This window comes from Plectropomus leopardus, chromosome 5, assembly GCF_026936395.1.
Source record: "Plectropomus leopardus strain MGB_pleo_1.0 chromosome 5, ASM2693639v1, whole genome shotgun sequence".
Classification (NCBI taxonomy): Eukaryota; Metazoa; Chordata; class Actinopteri; order Perciformes; family Serranidae; genus Plectropomus; species Plectropomus leopardus.
In genome coordinates, this window is record NC_142180.1 from 14,444,604 (window position 1) to 14,460,720 (window position 16,117).

The 16,117-nt window shown below is 38.3% G+C and overlaps 1 protein-coding gene across 1 annotated transcript in view; it reads left to right on the top strand.

The window, feature by feature from the left end:
• The first annotated feature begins 2,813 nt into the window (after nt 1-2,813).
• fcho1 (FCH and mu domain containing endocytic adaptor 1) overlaps nt 2,814-16,117 on the top strand; it is a 107,315-nt gene continuing 94,011 nt past the window's right edge. The window contains exon 1 of the mRNA XM_042514874.2: nt 2,814-2,925. The gene's annotated coding sequence lies outside the window, so the exon portion shown is untranslated. The remainder of the gene's footprint in view (nt 2,926-16,117) is intronic.

Consider the following 16,117-nt stretch of genomic DNA (forward strand, 5'->3'; position numbering starts at 1 on the left):
AACCAAGACACCAGTTGCTTTACTTAAGATAGAAAATGGCTACAATTAGACATCATTAAAACTAGTGAATTGCAACATCATTTTAAAATGACATTTTTGAGCTTTTTGCACAGATATTCAGTACCAACCACCTTCATGTACACTGTTATGAGCACCTAATACAACAAAGTTTTCACACCCTTTTAAACTATTTTTCTCATGCAGAAATTTCAAGGAATATTTTAAGGAATTAAATGATATTTAGAGGAATACTCACTATTTAGAGGAATAATCACTTGGTCATGACGGGGTGTCTTGAATTTGTGAGGAAAACTCACTTACTTAAAAACACAACTTAAGCCAACAATCTGTCATCAGTAGTCTCATCTGTCAAACTGACATTGGTATTTAATGTTGTCCTGGCTAAATATCAACATCTAATGCCATTTGGTGGTCAGCTGGGATATATGTCGCTTTCAGTTCAGTTTGTTTTTTCTCCTGTTCCACTGTCTTTATATAAGGACTATGAGTTGCAAATATTCCCCCTATTAGATCTGCAGCAGAGTTAAGAGGAGAGACACAACCTTGTTCTGTGTCCTGAGTCATTTAAGACAGACCCAGCACTGACTCAGCTGTTGATGCCAAGGTGATGACACAAATTCTTGCTTGCTTGCATGAATATTTGTCCTACACTCATGAGGATCTGAACACTAGGAGTGTTTTTCTGCCCCCGATCCTTCACAGCAGTGTGACTTGCCTGGGGTTTAAATTTCAGAGCAAAAATGAACTGTGCCATGTGCATGTTTAAGGCCACACTGAAGAACTGATGGAGGAAACTCCCCATACCTCCCCATCAACATGCACCTCACCAGTGTTGCTGGATGACTGTCAGCATCTCAACCATCTTATCAGATTTTGATAAGCAGGTTGATCCAGAGGTACATATTTTCCTGTCACTCAGCCCTGTAAAATGCATCCTGTGAAGGTGATGGATATGCTCTTCCCATCCTTCAAGCTGCACTTCTATCACATGCATACATTTGGTGATTTGCACTTCAAACCCGTTTCAAATTCATTGTGTAGGTCCTAATATGTGTTTTGACATGCAAATCACAGAATCAGTGCTAACTGGGATGTGTGTAAATGACTTACTACTTATTTACTGCTTAAGCTTGTGACTGGTCATTAATGCATTTATTTATAGCCATCAAGGAGGAAGCATATTTCTCGGCCAGAAAAAAAAAACAAAAAACGTGTTCAGTTTTTACTTATGACTAACGCAAATCATTTGAAGTACTATGACTGCAATTATTTAGACTGACAGTGGCATTAAAAGAAAAAATCAATGCTGCAGCTGTGTTTTATGATTTTTATGGGTAGTGAGACACATTTCTTAGTTATCATACAGGAACAGTGGGGACCCTGGAGCTATAAGAGTGATTGAAGGACAAGTCTATCCCAAAGACACAAAACAATTTAACAAAGAGATTGTGTTGTGGTGATAATTGAACCTGTTTTGACTGTATGCAAAAGATGATGTACACGTCTTCCTCTATTGGTGGTAAATAAAGTGGTCTATTTAGTGTCCCAAGAGGCCTGACTGCATGGACACACAGAAGTCAATATGATAGATAAGCATTGATTGAGGAGGTGTACAAAGTGTGTTCCTTATGCATTTTTCTTATCTTCACTAGCTGACCTCTTGACCTCTAAAACCTCAATGAACCATTTACCAGTCTTTAGAAACTCATGATGTGCATTAAAACATTGCTCAAACCACACAACTTGTTTTAAATTCTATTGAACATCCCAAAGTTCAATATATACAAGATAGGGAGAATCACATTTAAAGTAAGACCCCAAGTGGATATTTTTAGATGAAAATTGGTCAAAATGACTTACCCATGTGTTAACTATAGCAGTAATATACACACATTATGGACATATTTTCCAGCTAAAAACATTTTTATTTTCATTCAAGTTATAAGTTGATTAGAATGTAAATGTATGAATCTGTATGCGTATGTAGATGTAGTATTTATAAAAAAAAAAAAACCTACTAAAAAAAACCAACTAGAAAAAAAATCTATGTGATGGGATGATGCAGCCATAAAAAGCACAGTCCTTATTTTAAATAAGCTTACAAAAATATGCATTTAGTTGCTAGTTTATTTAAAAGGAATCATTTCAGATAAACATTTGTCATTTTGCATACAGTTTAAACTATTTTCCAGCCTTTGTCTCATCTTTGGCTTTTGGGTTTAGAATGAAACAACTGAACAAATAATTTGATAAAACAGTTTCAGGATAACAACAACAAAACAGATAAAACAATCTGTATATCATGCGTATATGTGCTGTAGACTACATGACTACCGGTCTGTGAGGAGGTGTATGAATCTGAATATGTGGGTATATATGTGACAAGTGCATCAATTTAAAACCCATTTAATCATCATTAAAGTAGCTTCACTGAGGACTTGAAAGAGGTTGATAAATAATATATATATTGCAGTCAGACAGCGTGAAGTTAAAATGGAGTACAGAAATTATTAAATGACTAAACTTTGCTCAGCCTTTGTTTGATGTTTTCCCATACAGGCAGGATGTAGAAGCCACGTCCTTCGTGCCCATACATTTCATTTCTAAGGTCTGTATTTTGTGGGCGTTACCCTGAAACAAATACCCAATAAGCTGTCGGTATACTCTCCAAGCCCCTCCTTTTTATGGTTGCTATGCCTACTCCGCGTTTCTCCCTGATTGAGTACCTGAGTAGCCAATCTGCGTCGAGATGGGCGGGACTTTGTGAGCACACTGAAAACTGCCTGGTGAATTTCTACTACTACGATCACACCGCACAGGGTGCATACAAGTGTTAGACCGTGGCCACAGAAAACACCGGGGATGGAAAATGTCCTATAAACGCTGTTGGAAAAGTCTATACAGGTAATAAATTATTCCTCGTCTTTTTACCTCTTTCTTTTGCATGAATGTAATTCAGGAATTGGCTCGAAAGACTGAGCTAATGCTAGGCTGTTACAAATATCGAGTTGGACGTGCATGGCTGTGACATTGTTGAATTGAAACTGGCAGCACCAGTAGACACGTTTGTTTGACACATAAACGGAGGGAAAATAAGCTGACACTGAAGGAGAAACTTAGTGCGAGACAAGTAAATGTTGGAGCTTAAAAAATGCATATGTATATCAGAATTTGAACTTTCATAGGTAATTTTTCCTCTAACAAACCAAAATATCAAATATAGCAGCACCTGCCAAGGTGGGGCAGGGTTTTTATTTGAGTGCATTTTGTTGTTAGTCCTACTACATTAATTTGACAACCTGGCTCCCACTCAGAGGGTATTTCTGTCATCTTTGGCTAATTTAGAGCCATTTTGGACGAATTAGTGAGTTGAAGTGGTTGCATTTAAGCATTTAAATGATCCTCCTGCATCCCAGAACATGTTGTTTTTTTGTAGTGAGTATTCTTACCAGAGAAGTTTGTACAATGATGAGAACCTATGACTTGACTCCTACCAATACATGCATATCCATAATTATGTGAGATATGTGAGAGTTTAAAAACTCGCTGTTGATAAATTGGACTTGACATTTTATAGTTGACAAAAACTTTGCAGTGCTATCTTTAGGACTCTCATAAATGACTTCAAATATATATTTGCATTCATCTACTGCAATGCAGCCAATATGCCAGTAAATAAATAGACTAAAATTGCCTTGGTATTAATGCGGGGAAAGTGAAAACATTGGCTCACAAAAAGAAGTCCACAAGCTGAACCAGATCACAGATGAGAGACCCAAGATGGAGTTTCTAGGTTAGATGGCCTGCCTGCAAATATTAACAGGCCTGTCCTAGATATCCTATGTGAATTCTTAGAGGTATGGCAGGTATTTGTTTGGCTCCATGGAGAATAGTACTTATTTGGAGACACCCTTGCCCATCGCTTGTAAATAAACTTCTACTCAAGCATGATCAGATTAAACAGAGCTTTTGATAAGAAGTTGTTTAACTCAGTGTGATACTGTCTCGAAATGAAATGTAGTATCTTGCGGCCTTAGTGTTTTGAATCGACAACACAGTGGTGCCTTAATATCATGCAGCATCATTATGGGCCTATCTTACCAGAAAGAGACTTTTTTTGATTTTTAATTTAGAAGACACAATCTATAATCGAAAAGGGTAGACCCACTCCCGAAAAGCAAATACAGGAATGGAGCCTGCCCTTCTTCAGTATGACTAACACTATGTATTCAGCTATCAGTAATGTTTGTAAACATTGAATTATGAATGTAAAATATGCCTCAAACATTTAGGGTAAAACATCACATGCTGGGGGTTTCACTGTGGCTTACTTGTCTGCAACCACAACATCCTTTATTTTCTCTCTCATAACATTTCCTGTCACACAATTTTGTATGTTACCGATTTATTACAGTATTTTACTGGTTAAAATATCTTCAAAAGCAAAAGTAGGCACAATCGTTTTGGTGATTTTAGGGTTTTGTGCTTCATTGTGTTACTCTTAGAAGGTGCAACCACTGTCTGGTTGCACCAAAGCAACCACACTGGAATTCCCCTCTAACTGCCTGATAGACTTCTGATTTCCAAACAGCTCTAACCTACACCACAGTATTTGAATCTTCACACTGCAGCACAGCTGCTTTCGTTTCGTCTGCTACAATAGACTGTCTGCCTGTGTTGTTTTTCTCTCTCTGCCTCTGAAAGCAAATGGCAGGAGTTTAGAGTTAAGGGCTGCCAGGTCTTTTGATATCAGACGTAAACAACGCTCTCCCCGGTGCCTTGACTTCAACAGGAGATAGACCTTTTCCTTGCTACTTGCTGATGCTCAAAAAGTGAGTCAGGATGAGTGGGATGGTAAGAAATGAGACAGAGTGAAGGGAGGGGTTCACTTAAGAAAAGTGCACCAGCATGGGGAGGAATAGTTGTCTTTTCTTTCTATGGCAACTCATATTTGGCACTGGGTAGTTCTGAACGATCGATATTCATTCACTGACCAAAGGCTGTTTTCTAGTGCCTGTCAGTTGAGACTCGTCAGCAAAGATTATCTAAAGGCATGGCTATATGTAGGCCACAAGTTAGATATAGATCACGACTGAGAGGGGCACGTGCGTTGGCTTTAATGAAGATACTTCAATCTGATTTTGTGAATATTCATTAGGCTGTTGGCTGTATTGATTATACCTTAATGGCTGCTGACATACACAAATGTCTACCAATTATAGCTGTGGCTCTGTAGTAATGTTTGCCTGTTTTGCTTCAAGATTTTTTTGGTCTAGACTGAAACATTTCAACAACTAATAGATGAATTGCCATGAAATTAGGTGGAGACATTGGTGGTATCCAGCGGATGAAGCAGATTGGGACAACGCTAATTGTCTCTGGGATGACAGGATGTCATTAGTCTTGAGCCCTGGCTGTGAGGTCACTGTTTCTGTAGAATGCTTAGGATGTTTTTGGAAATGTAAGTTAACATTATGTGGCAAAGACTCACAGTATGCAAATTTTGTAATGTATTCTTTATTTACACAGGTAATCTTATTGAGACATGCAGCCTCATTTTCAGTGGAGACCAAGAGGTGATATTAGGTGGCCACAGAGGAACTTTTTGTTGCCACAGGCCAATGGGCCATAGTTAATGTCGAACCTTGCTGAATATTAAATGTAAAGATGTAATATGCTGATTGTCATTGAGACAGTCAGTTGGAGACAGAAAGCTTGGACCTTATGTTGGCTGAGTGAGAAAGCTCCAGGCTAGATGCTGGATTGTCACTTTACCAAAGATTTCAATGAATATTGCATGGTGACATATTGCATATTTTTACTAATAGCTCAGTATTGACCTGCAATGTGTTACATGTTTACTGAAATCATAGTAGTGCCAAGGCCTTGGTGATAATGTAAGGGGAGCCCGACAGAATGAAAAAACACAAAATCAAGAGCATTTATATTTTTTAGATACCTGTGTAAAGGCGTTTTATTTTGGATTTGCAAAGTAGAGTTCATTTTCTTAAATGAATTTAATTTAAAACCCAGGATTTGACAGCTGGTGTTACTGTGTCAGACTAACTGTTATTTAACTAACTAACTGTTACTATGTTTCATTGTTTTTTTTCTCAAATGGTGACATTTATGTATTCTGCAAACCATTGGTGCTATCACAGAAAAATGAGTAGAAATGCTGCCTGAAGCTATAAGAAGGAACACATGGGATTCACTCCAGCTAAGACATGCACAGTTTGTCAGTTCGGCAGTCACAGAAAGTGAGGAAGCTGGCCACCTGAGAACATAACACAGGTGGTTAAAAAAGGCTTTTGTTGACTGGCTGCTTACTTACAGCCATGCAGCACACAACCAATTACTAAACCATAAACACTGCTGTAAAGCCTGACTCTTTTCAGGCCTGAGTTTCGCCTCTTCAGACTGAGGCAGACAGAGAGAAGGGGGAAGGTGAGGAGAAAAGAAAGAAGCAGGTGAATAAGAGGAGCTCCCTGTTTTGCATTTATATTTGAATGAAGCAACAATTTTCATGTGCACACGGTTGCAGCCATGCATAGTTAATGAGCGGGAGTCTTCACCTTCCCTGATGACGCCTCTTTCTCTCTCGTAGACCCGCAAGGATCTTCTTACTCTTACTTGTTGTGATCATGCCTTTCCCTGCTCCTTATTGGCTCTCCTACAACACATTATATGGTGCCAATGACAAATATTAATTATACATGTTAGCCTCTCATATGTAGGCTAGAGTGCTGCAAGGCCTTCCCTCTGCTTTGCCAAACAGGGCAGGACCCAGGGGCAGGAAATATGAGGCAGGAAACAGTAAAGCTAACCTGTTATGTAACGAAAACACAAAAAAAACTCTTGATGTGGAGTGCCATAGTTCGAGTAATTCGAGTTTTGTTATGATTACTTGTCTAAAAGTTGACGTGACAACAGGTGACACCCTGTGGTGAAATCGTGCACCTTGTAAACCGTGACCTGCGCCTGAGGTTGTGAACGAGCCCAGCCATGGTGTCCTCATGGCAGATGGGAGGACCCCGGGCTGAATGCTCATGGATCTGTTTCTAGGTTACTGGTTCATTTTATGCTCTGCTGTTCTCAAAGACCAAAAATGATAAGGAGAGGTGAAAAAAAAAATATTTTGTCGATGCGGCTAATAGCAGCATGGAGGGTGATTTCAATTTGAGATTATTTTAATTAAAAAGTAATCAGCCATAGCCACAAGGAGGGAAACCTTGACTATGATGACAGGTTTAAACTATGTATTTATTTACAGTCAGACTACAAAAAGATGTTCATAATTTCCTGTGTTAAAATGCTGTTTTATTTTTTTTCTGTTCATTATTTATAGAACAGACATCAGATAACTAAAGCTTAAGCAATTAGTCCATTTATCAATGACCAGAAAATTAATCTGCCACAGTTTTAATAATAGATTAATCAAGAAACTTATCAAGCAAAAGTCAAATACTTGCTGATTTCAGGCTGCTTTTCTTTCTTTTAGATTCTTTTAAATTGAATATTTTTTGTTTTTTGATGGTTGTTTGGACAAAATAAGCAATCTGAATAAGACAACTTGTGCTCTGAAAATTATGATCTTTAATTTTCACTATTTTGGATATTTTATAGACCAAACAATTAATACGTTAATCAACAAAACAACTAGTAGATTAATCAGTCAGGAAAGCAATTACCACTGTTATGTTTTTGTGTATATAATCCTTTTTCCTTACAGAAGTCATGTAGTAGATACCAGGCAAGTAGAGCAGTAGAAATCAGTCACCTGTAATAAAAACAGAAAAAAAAAATCTGCTGCAGTTTCACTTATCAGGCTAAAATGCAGAAAATCTGTATGTTACAGCTTCTCAAATGTGAGGATTTGCTGTTTTCCTCTGTTTTTGCATAATTTAATGAAATATTTTACGGTATCTGAGTGTTGTTCAGAAAAAAAACAACAATTTATTTTAGTTGTGTTTATTCATTTATTTAACATAACATACAGAAAGGCAATTGTCGAGGCAGAGTTAGTTAAAGAGCTAATTTGCCTTTCCGGTCCCTAATCAGGGAAATATTAAAAGATAATACAGTGCCATACAAGGATTTCAAGCAAAACAAACGGTACAAACAGTACATCACTTATAAAACGTCACACAAAATATACATACACAGTTTTGGAAAACAGTTGTTTAATGCCAAGACTTAAACCAGTGGTTACATGGATGGTTTGTCTTGAGCCGTGTTTTGAGTGTTGCTTTAAAAAAGCACCCTGAGCTTGTGCACTCTCTGTGAGTGGGAATTGAGCTCTGTTTATCTGCTGCTCTGACTGAAAATGCTTGTTGTCTGATAGCGGTTCTCCTAAGTTTAGCTGAGCAGTCGCCTCTGGCTGATTGACTGGTCTTAACTGATTAGTTGTTAAAGTTACTTTTCAAGCAGAAATGACAATTATTCCACCCCTTTACAGCTTCTTAATTATGTGTAACTGATAGTAAACCAAATATCTTTGGCAGTGGGACTGTTGGTAGCAATTTGACGATGTTACACAAGCATTTCCCACTATTTTCTGACATCCCATAGACCGAATGATTAACTGGGAAAATAATTAGCAGATTAGCGAAAAATAACTGTTAGCAGCCCTATTTGTTCTGTTGGTCGGCTGTATAGCAACAATGAGAAGTGATTCCAAGGTGAGATTTCTTTTTCATCACAACAGAATAAATGAGGGAAACATATCTAAATGTATTACCAATGCTACCATATCTTTCCCCAAATATTAGTTAAACTGTTCATAGTTTGTCAGGTACAGCAATGAGAGGCAGCCTGGTTAATGAGTCACTAAGAATAGAAGAGAATACAATTAGGAGCTGTAAATTTGTTCTCAGTCTCTCCTCAGATACAATGAACCGCACTGTTAGACTCTGTCTTAATTCACAGCTGCACTGCTGCAAACATGCTCATCTCTAGCTGTGTGTGGACGTCGTTGCGTCTTGTGAGAGTGCTTGCTGTCATGCTGTGCACTCACACAGCTGGTCATGCCGGGACTTGGAAGTGATGCCCGCCTGGCACGTTGTCATAGAGTGGACTGGACTGGGGTTGTATGCTGCAGTGACAAAAGCACATTCAGGCCAGGACAATGGGGAGCTGACAGCCTGGGTTGTGTTTATCACTCTGCTTCTCTCTCTCTCTCACCGCCTCCTGTCTATTGTGTTTGCTGTCTCACTGTTTCTCTCGTACGATCTCAGTCACTGAAGTCCCAAGCACACGCTTACCCAGCAGCCTGTTTATCGCTTTAAGAGAATAAGCTCTGCGCAGTGTTGCTGAGGCTGCTGTAGTCATTAAATACAGGGTGTAATTCTGTCATCAAGTTGGCAGTGATGTGATTGTTGGTTCCAGTGTGTCATCATTTAAGTGCAGGCTCTGGTTTTAGTGCTTGTTGTCGACGCATTCATCTCTGTGGGCTGTGCCGACAATTTGGCATGCTGAATTTGTTGTTGATTTTAGCGATCATTTTTGTCGTCATTATAGACAAACAATAAATCACCAGCAGGATACTGTATATAGAGTAAGGCCATACTCTGATGCACAGTGTTGTTTTTAGTTTCACAAGTTTACTGACTTCTCTTTTTTTTTAAGTCATTTGAAATCATCAGATTTGTGCTTTTGTTGTCATGTTATGATTTGCTGTTTTTCTTTGTCAAATATGATTAGTAAAAGGAATATTCAGGGTTTTGGGTGGATGGTCAGAAAAAACAAGAAATTTCAAGACGCTTACCTGGGAGTAGCAATATTAAAATTTGCATTTTTCTAATGCCTATTTTCTTAAATAAATAAATAAATAAATAAATAATAATCTGCAAATTGGGGTGCCTCAGGAGCTTAGTCCCTGGTTTGCGTCCACCCTTGGCCTTTTGCTGCATGTTAGCTTCTCTTTCAGTCCTTTCCTGTCTCTCTAACTACCTAAAAAAAGAAGAAATGGCAAAAAAATCTTATCTAAAAGCAAATCAGTTGCTAAGAAAAATAATTGTTAGTTAAAGCCATTAAATTACTATTGTTTATGAATCTTTATGTCCTCATGCCAGCCATAGCTGTGGCAGGAGGGGTTATGTTTTGGAGGTTGTCTGTCGGCATGTTCTTTATGTCCTTATGTCCGTCTCATTTTGTGAACACAATATCTCAAGAACGCCTCGAAGGAATGTCTTCAAATTTCACACACCTTATGTCCATCTCATTCTCAATTTTAGTGGTCAAAGGTCAGACCTCAAAAATGACCTTTAAAAGCATGTTTGTGGCCATAACTCAACTATTCATACATTAATTATGACAAAATTTCATACAAATGTCTAATTGGATAAAATGATGAATGGATGACATTTTTTACCCAAAAGGTGACATCATAATGTACTACAAAAATACTTTTCTGGTCAATTTGTATTTTCTTTGCAGCAACATCCATATTTAAAGCGTTGAACTGTCATGGCTGCGTCTGAGTCTGGGTGGACATGGATGTAAACTGTACCTGCAACTGACACACAGAGACAGGCAACCGTGAGGTGGTAATTCTAGTTCGAAGAGGGTTACTGATCTCCCCTCACATAAGACCAACTACTCCCATCACATGACCGAAAGTTAACATTCAGGTCACGTGATGCCTCCTAAACAGGCTCTGTTCCCTGAATAAAGACTTTGAGGTGCATTGAAAACTCTGGATCATTTGTTATTTGACCTTTCGAGCCTCACCATATGTTGTCCCCAAAGGTCAAGCGTTGCACTGTTCCTGATCCCCTGGAGTTCATGTGTTTGTCCTGACAGTCAGTGGTGATGGTCTGCAGACGGATTAATTTAGTTGTTGAAAGAGAATAAATATGCAGAAATAAGCTTTTTGTTGTCGCATTTTTGTGTCAAAAATCTGTTCTGACAACTCATTTGAATGACATCAGTACAGATGAACTGAAAGACCGTTTCAGAGCTTGACTGATCATATCAACCCACAGTGGTTTTATATTCATGAAAGAAACTGCAAAACATCCACAGTGAAGTCTTGCTCAAAATTAGCAGCCACAGCAGTGAGTCATCCCATCCTGGAAGACGTGGCAGAGGGGTGCAGACGGCTGTCTGGTGGCAGTGAAGGGGAAATTAGGCCTGACACAAAATGATCTCTCCTCCACGCTTCACCAAATCAGGTTTAAAACTAATACTGAGGGACAGACGAGTCGATTTGCAGTGCAGTAGACTTCTCTGTAAGCCTCCAGCTGCTCCATAAATTCAGACCGTTTGTCCTTGTCCTACCTCTGTGCCTCATACCTGCATATGAGAAACAGAGGTGTGACTGCACTGCATTTCTGGTAACTCAAATATTAATGGCATCTTTTTCAAAAAGTGTATGGACACCAGGGATGCAACAAAAAAGAATTTTATCAGTATTTGATATAAACAGTGAAAAACTGTTTCCCAGAGTACAGGGAAATTTCGATAAAATTGTGTGTTTTTCCAACAAAGTTGGTTTAACCAAAACCGAAAAATGTTCTAGATGAACAAATCCTATGTACAATCATTTAGTGCATCTGATCAAATGATTAAATCCTCAAGTACTTTATGACAAAAACAACAGGTAACATTCCTGTCTGCCTCAGCTGTGCATTGTGTTTAGTGCTCTTAGCAAACGTTGTCTGAGGTGCCCAGTAGCTCAGCTGGTAAAGCGGGTGCCCCATGTACAAAGGCTATGTCCTTGCTGCTGTGACCGCAGGTTTGAGCCTGACCTTGGCCCTTTGCCGCATGTCTTCCCCTTTTACTCTTAAGTTTTTTATCATGCTAAGAAGCTTAACTAAGCTGGCAAACATTATAAATATTATACCTTTAAGGGATACTTAGCTGATTTTCAACCAGCTTTGTGTCATAATAGCGTCAGTAGTTTGCGTAAACTGTTTCACTGGCTTTACGGCTGCTTGAACCACAAATTGTACTTCCATATTTTCATCAGCCTGCCACACAAACTGTATAAAGGTGGATCAAGAGACAGACCCATCTCCTCTCCCTTTCTTTCTCTCTCTCAAACTCACACCAAACTAAGATCAAACTGTAAAACTGAGCAGTGATGATCAAACGTAAACCAAGACTGTTACTGCACTGCCTGATACTCGTGCCCTGTTTGGCTCCACAATTTATGAACAAAAAGTGGACATCATACAATTTACTGTATTGTTAAAACAGAGGCTGAAAAATTGTTAAACTAGGCAGTGCTGATCAAATATAAACCAAGATTGTGTAACTGCAATGCCTATTTCTGCGTTTTGAGAAACATGTTTTACCTTACTGTTTAATTGTAATATGAGATTGTTTGTTACCTGCCCGCTGTTGTGTCAAACAGGCAACTTTGCTTTATGTCACCCACCAGTGGGAGCATTTATTACACTGCTAAGGCTCAGTGCATTCTTGTAGTTTGTGGATTTTCTATCTCTTGAGTAAAAGAATGCAGCAGTCCTTTTTTCTCTGTTTTTTCTCTGGTCATGTTGCACCAATTCGTAAGTAAGTATTTGCATCTTTCTACTAAAGACAGACTGCCCAGTTTTATGAAAACACTGAACTAGGCCTATTTCTTAAACATTAGCATGTAAGCATTGTCATTGGGATGCATGTTGGCATGCTGATGTTAGCATTTAGTTTAAGCACAGCCGCAGAGAGCCACTTATGGCTATAGACTCACAGTAATGTTTCTTATGGGTACGACTGGGTAAGCAACTAATTGTATGAATATGAATGGAAACTAGCAATTAGTAAGCTGAAATTGACAACAGATACAGATTTTAGCAAATAAGATTAACGCTAAGCGATCCCTCTTTGATGTAATGTTATTTTGAGCGTACCTCTCCTCAACCTGGCCTTGAATCTTGAGCTGTTTATTTAAGGATCAGTTTTTATCCATCTTACTTATGCCACAGCCACCATGTCGCTTCACTTTTTTTCTCATCTTTTCATCTTGTCCTTCACCCGTTTGGAGGCTTGTTTATGTTTACCTCTCTGATTCTGCAGTACGGCTGTGTTTGTTTTATCTTCGAGTCTATCCATCCACCCACCTCGCCTCACTCCTCTTTATTTTTCACCTCTACCTGTCCTTTTCCTTTTTCGCTCAATTCCTTTGTGTCATTTTCTGTCTCCCTCCTGCTTTGCTCCCTGAGCTCATGACAAATGTGCCTGTTCGGAGGTTAGAGAAGCATCTTTATTCCACACTCGGCTGTGTCATTACATTTAACCCAGTTCCGTGTATATTTTGCTCTTTGAGCCAGAGGAGGAGGCTGTGAGGTGGTGAGGGGGCGGGAGTTTGTGTCGACCTACCCTCCCTCCCTCCCTTCCTTCAGATAGACATCTGTTGGTAGATTGCTCTCTGGCAAAAGAAAGAGGAAAGGGAAATAAAACCAGAAATGCTTAATATGGGTGGAGGTGATGCACCATTTATTTCCTGCAGGAATGAAATGGGTTGTGGATAGAGTTTGTCTTTCCTTCTTTCACTCCTCATCTGCTTTTCTTAAGTCCTACTTTTCTATGGCAGCCATCTGTAGGCAGGTTTTACATTAACCCTCAAACTGTGCAAATTGAAACTGCAAATATAAAATACACCTAATGAAAACACATTGATTTCAAAAAAGAAAATCCCATTTATCACAAAAATGTTTTTACGCTTGCATGAGGTGGTATTTCTGGTGATTTGAAAAAGCCTAATTTTGCAAAACTGCAATGGAAAACTCTTTTTTGGCTTTAATAGGTCACACAATGCAATGACATCCCATGTACAGCGGCCCCATGTCTATCCTATCAATTAAAGGCAAAAATGCCTTTAGTTGGTTGGACGTTTAGTTGGATGAGCAGATCATGTGGTAGTTTTGAATCCACAATTCTTCTGTGAAATCCCACAAATGCCCCATACAGCCGCTCCCACTTTCCATTATCTCTCGCAAATCACACCTACATCCCCAGTTGGAAATAATGACAGCCAGTGTATTTCTAAGGCACTGATGACAGCTAGTGCGGTGGCTGCAATAGAAATAAACCTACTGATGTTTCGAACATCCATCATCATACTTCTTGGATTGTTATCGTCAGAGGAGAAGACGCAAAAAATTGCAAGAAAAGTCACAGAACATCACTCAGTGGAAATACAGTCATGTCGCAATTGTGTTTCATCATCATAGAAAATATCGCTTAACGTTTGCGCAAATCTGTAATGGAAGCCCGCCTTGTGTTGTCAGGCAGTGAGACGGTGGCAGGAGCAGAGGTTAGACTGTCTCCAATGATATGATCCTCGCGCAAACCTTTGGTTTCTGTTTTTATTTTACTGTCTGTGTGACTTTGCTGCCGCTCTCTCTGGCTCCCTGCTGTGAATCTTTGACCTGCCAAAAATGATCATCTAGCATTATGAGCAACAGTCTTTCCAGCACGATTGAATGTTAACAGATTGGCAGCTAAACAGGATTAAAAGACATGGAAGCATATGTGTTTTAATGTGTCAGAAAAAACTCCTCTAAAGCCAAAGAAAGGTTTTCAGCGATGTGTCTTAACATCTTAATAATGGCTTGCCATGAAATTTATTACAGAAATCCATGTCCCCCTGAGGATGAATTTCTAAAACTTTGGCTAACCCTTGACTTTTAATTAATAACTCCTCATTAGTCCTTCATAGTCTGTCTTGTTAATTATTTCTGCCCCGAGGAAGATCCTGTTAGGCTGAAACCGTTAAACGTTTAGGAGAGACATGGGGTGTTTAAAGGATAAAAACTCTTTTAATGTACCCTCTCCTTGCTCCTTGTGCTCCCTAAGAGTACTGTTCTTTTCTGTGACCATTTTTTTAAATTTACATAAATATCTTTAGCTTCCCTTCATTGACTGTCTCGCCTTTCCTAACAACTGTTCCTAACAACTAATACCCCTAATGTGTAAACCTAGTTAACAAGTGTAAACGTAAAAAAACACTCAGAAAACAGTCAAAATTGAGCTCAATTTCATCTCTGTGATTACACGCTGTTTCAAACAATAATGCACATATTTTAAGAACCATCACGTTTTTCAACAACATAAGTATTTAAATGCTGCTCAAATTAGTGGCAACGTAGAAACATAGAACATTATCCAATAAAACATAACAACAACTCACTAAATAAAAGTTAAGAGATAACATTAATTAAAACAGTACTCCTCAAAGAAGAGGAATCTTGAGGAAACACTACTCATTTTCAAATAGGCTTTTTATCGGGTGACCACAATGATTTTAAAAATAGGTTTAACGAACTTGTATTTCTGGTGCTGACTAAAGTGGTTAGCAAAGTTTAATCAACTAGTGACTTATTGCACGCATTTGTAGTTCTTGCTTCTTCACTGTTTAATAAGTAAAGGATTAAATAAGGCTAGGTCATACTGAGGAAATCAAATAGGATTCTGATCCTCGCTGGTCCCATTTAACTTCTCAGTCTGTGAACAGACAGATTTTTGTCTTTTTTTTCACTGGCTTTACTGATGTAAAGTGGTCACTGTAATTGCTAATGATATTGTTTGCTTGTGTGGATGTTTATATTGTATATTGTATTGGGTGTACATAAAAAAGAGGATAGTAGTTTATATTGTATTGAGTTTTATATAAAACTGGGAGAGCTGTTTATATTGTATTAAGTTGTATAACTGGGATAGTTTTATGTGAATGTATATATAGGGGTAGAAATAAATAAGCGTGTACTTCTTCCACCCCTTTTTGAACATGTGATATTTGAGTTTAAGTGCCTTCAATATTTGTTATTGAGATTGATTTATAGGCCTTTTTTTGGTCTTTTTGTTTTTGTTCATTGCACTTGGCTGTAAGGATTTTTTGCTTTAATTTGTGTTTTGTTTTTACATGTTCAAAATCAAGATTCATTCATACATTCATTCATTCCTTCATTCATTCAATTTCCACTAATCTTGATTCACTTTAAACAACTTTCTTGTCTTTTTTATTAAGACAACATAGCAACATCCCATTAGGAATAATTTATTAATTTTGAAAGAAACTAAATATGTGGTTTTCAACTATTTGTTTCCTACTCTTAATACAATGTTTGTGAACAAGCCGTCGTTAAAAGTA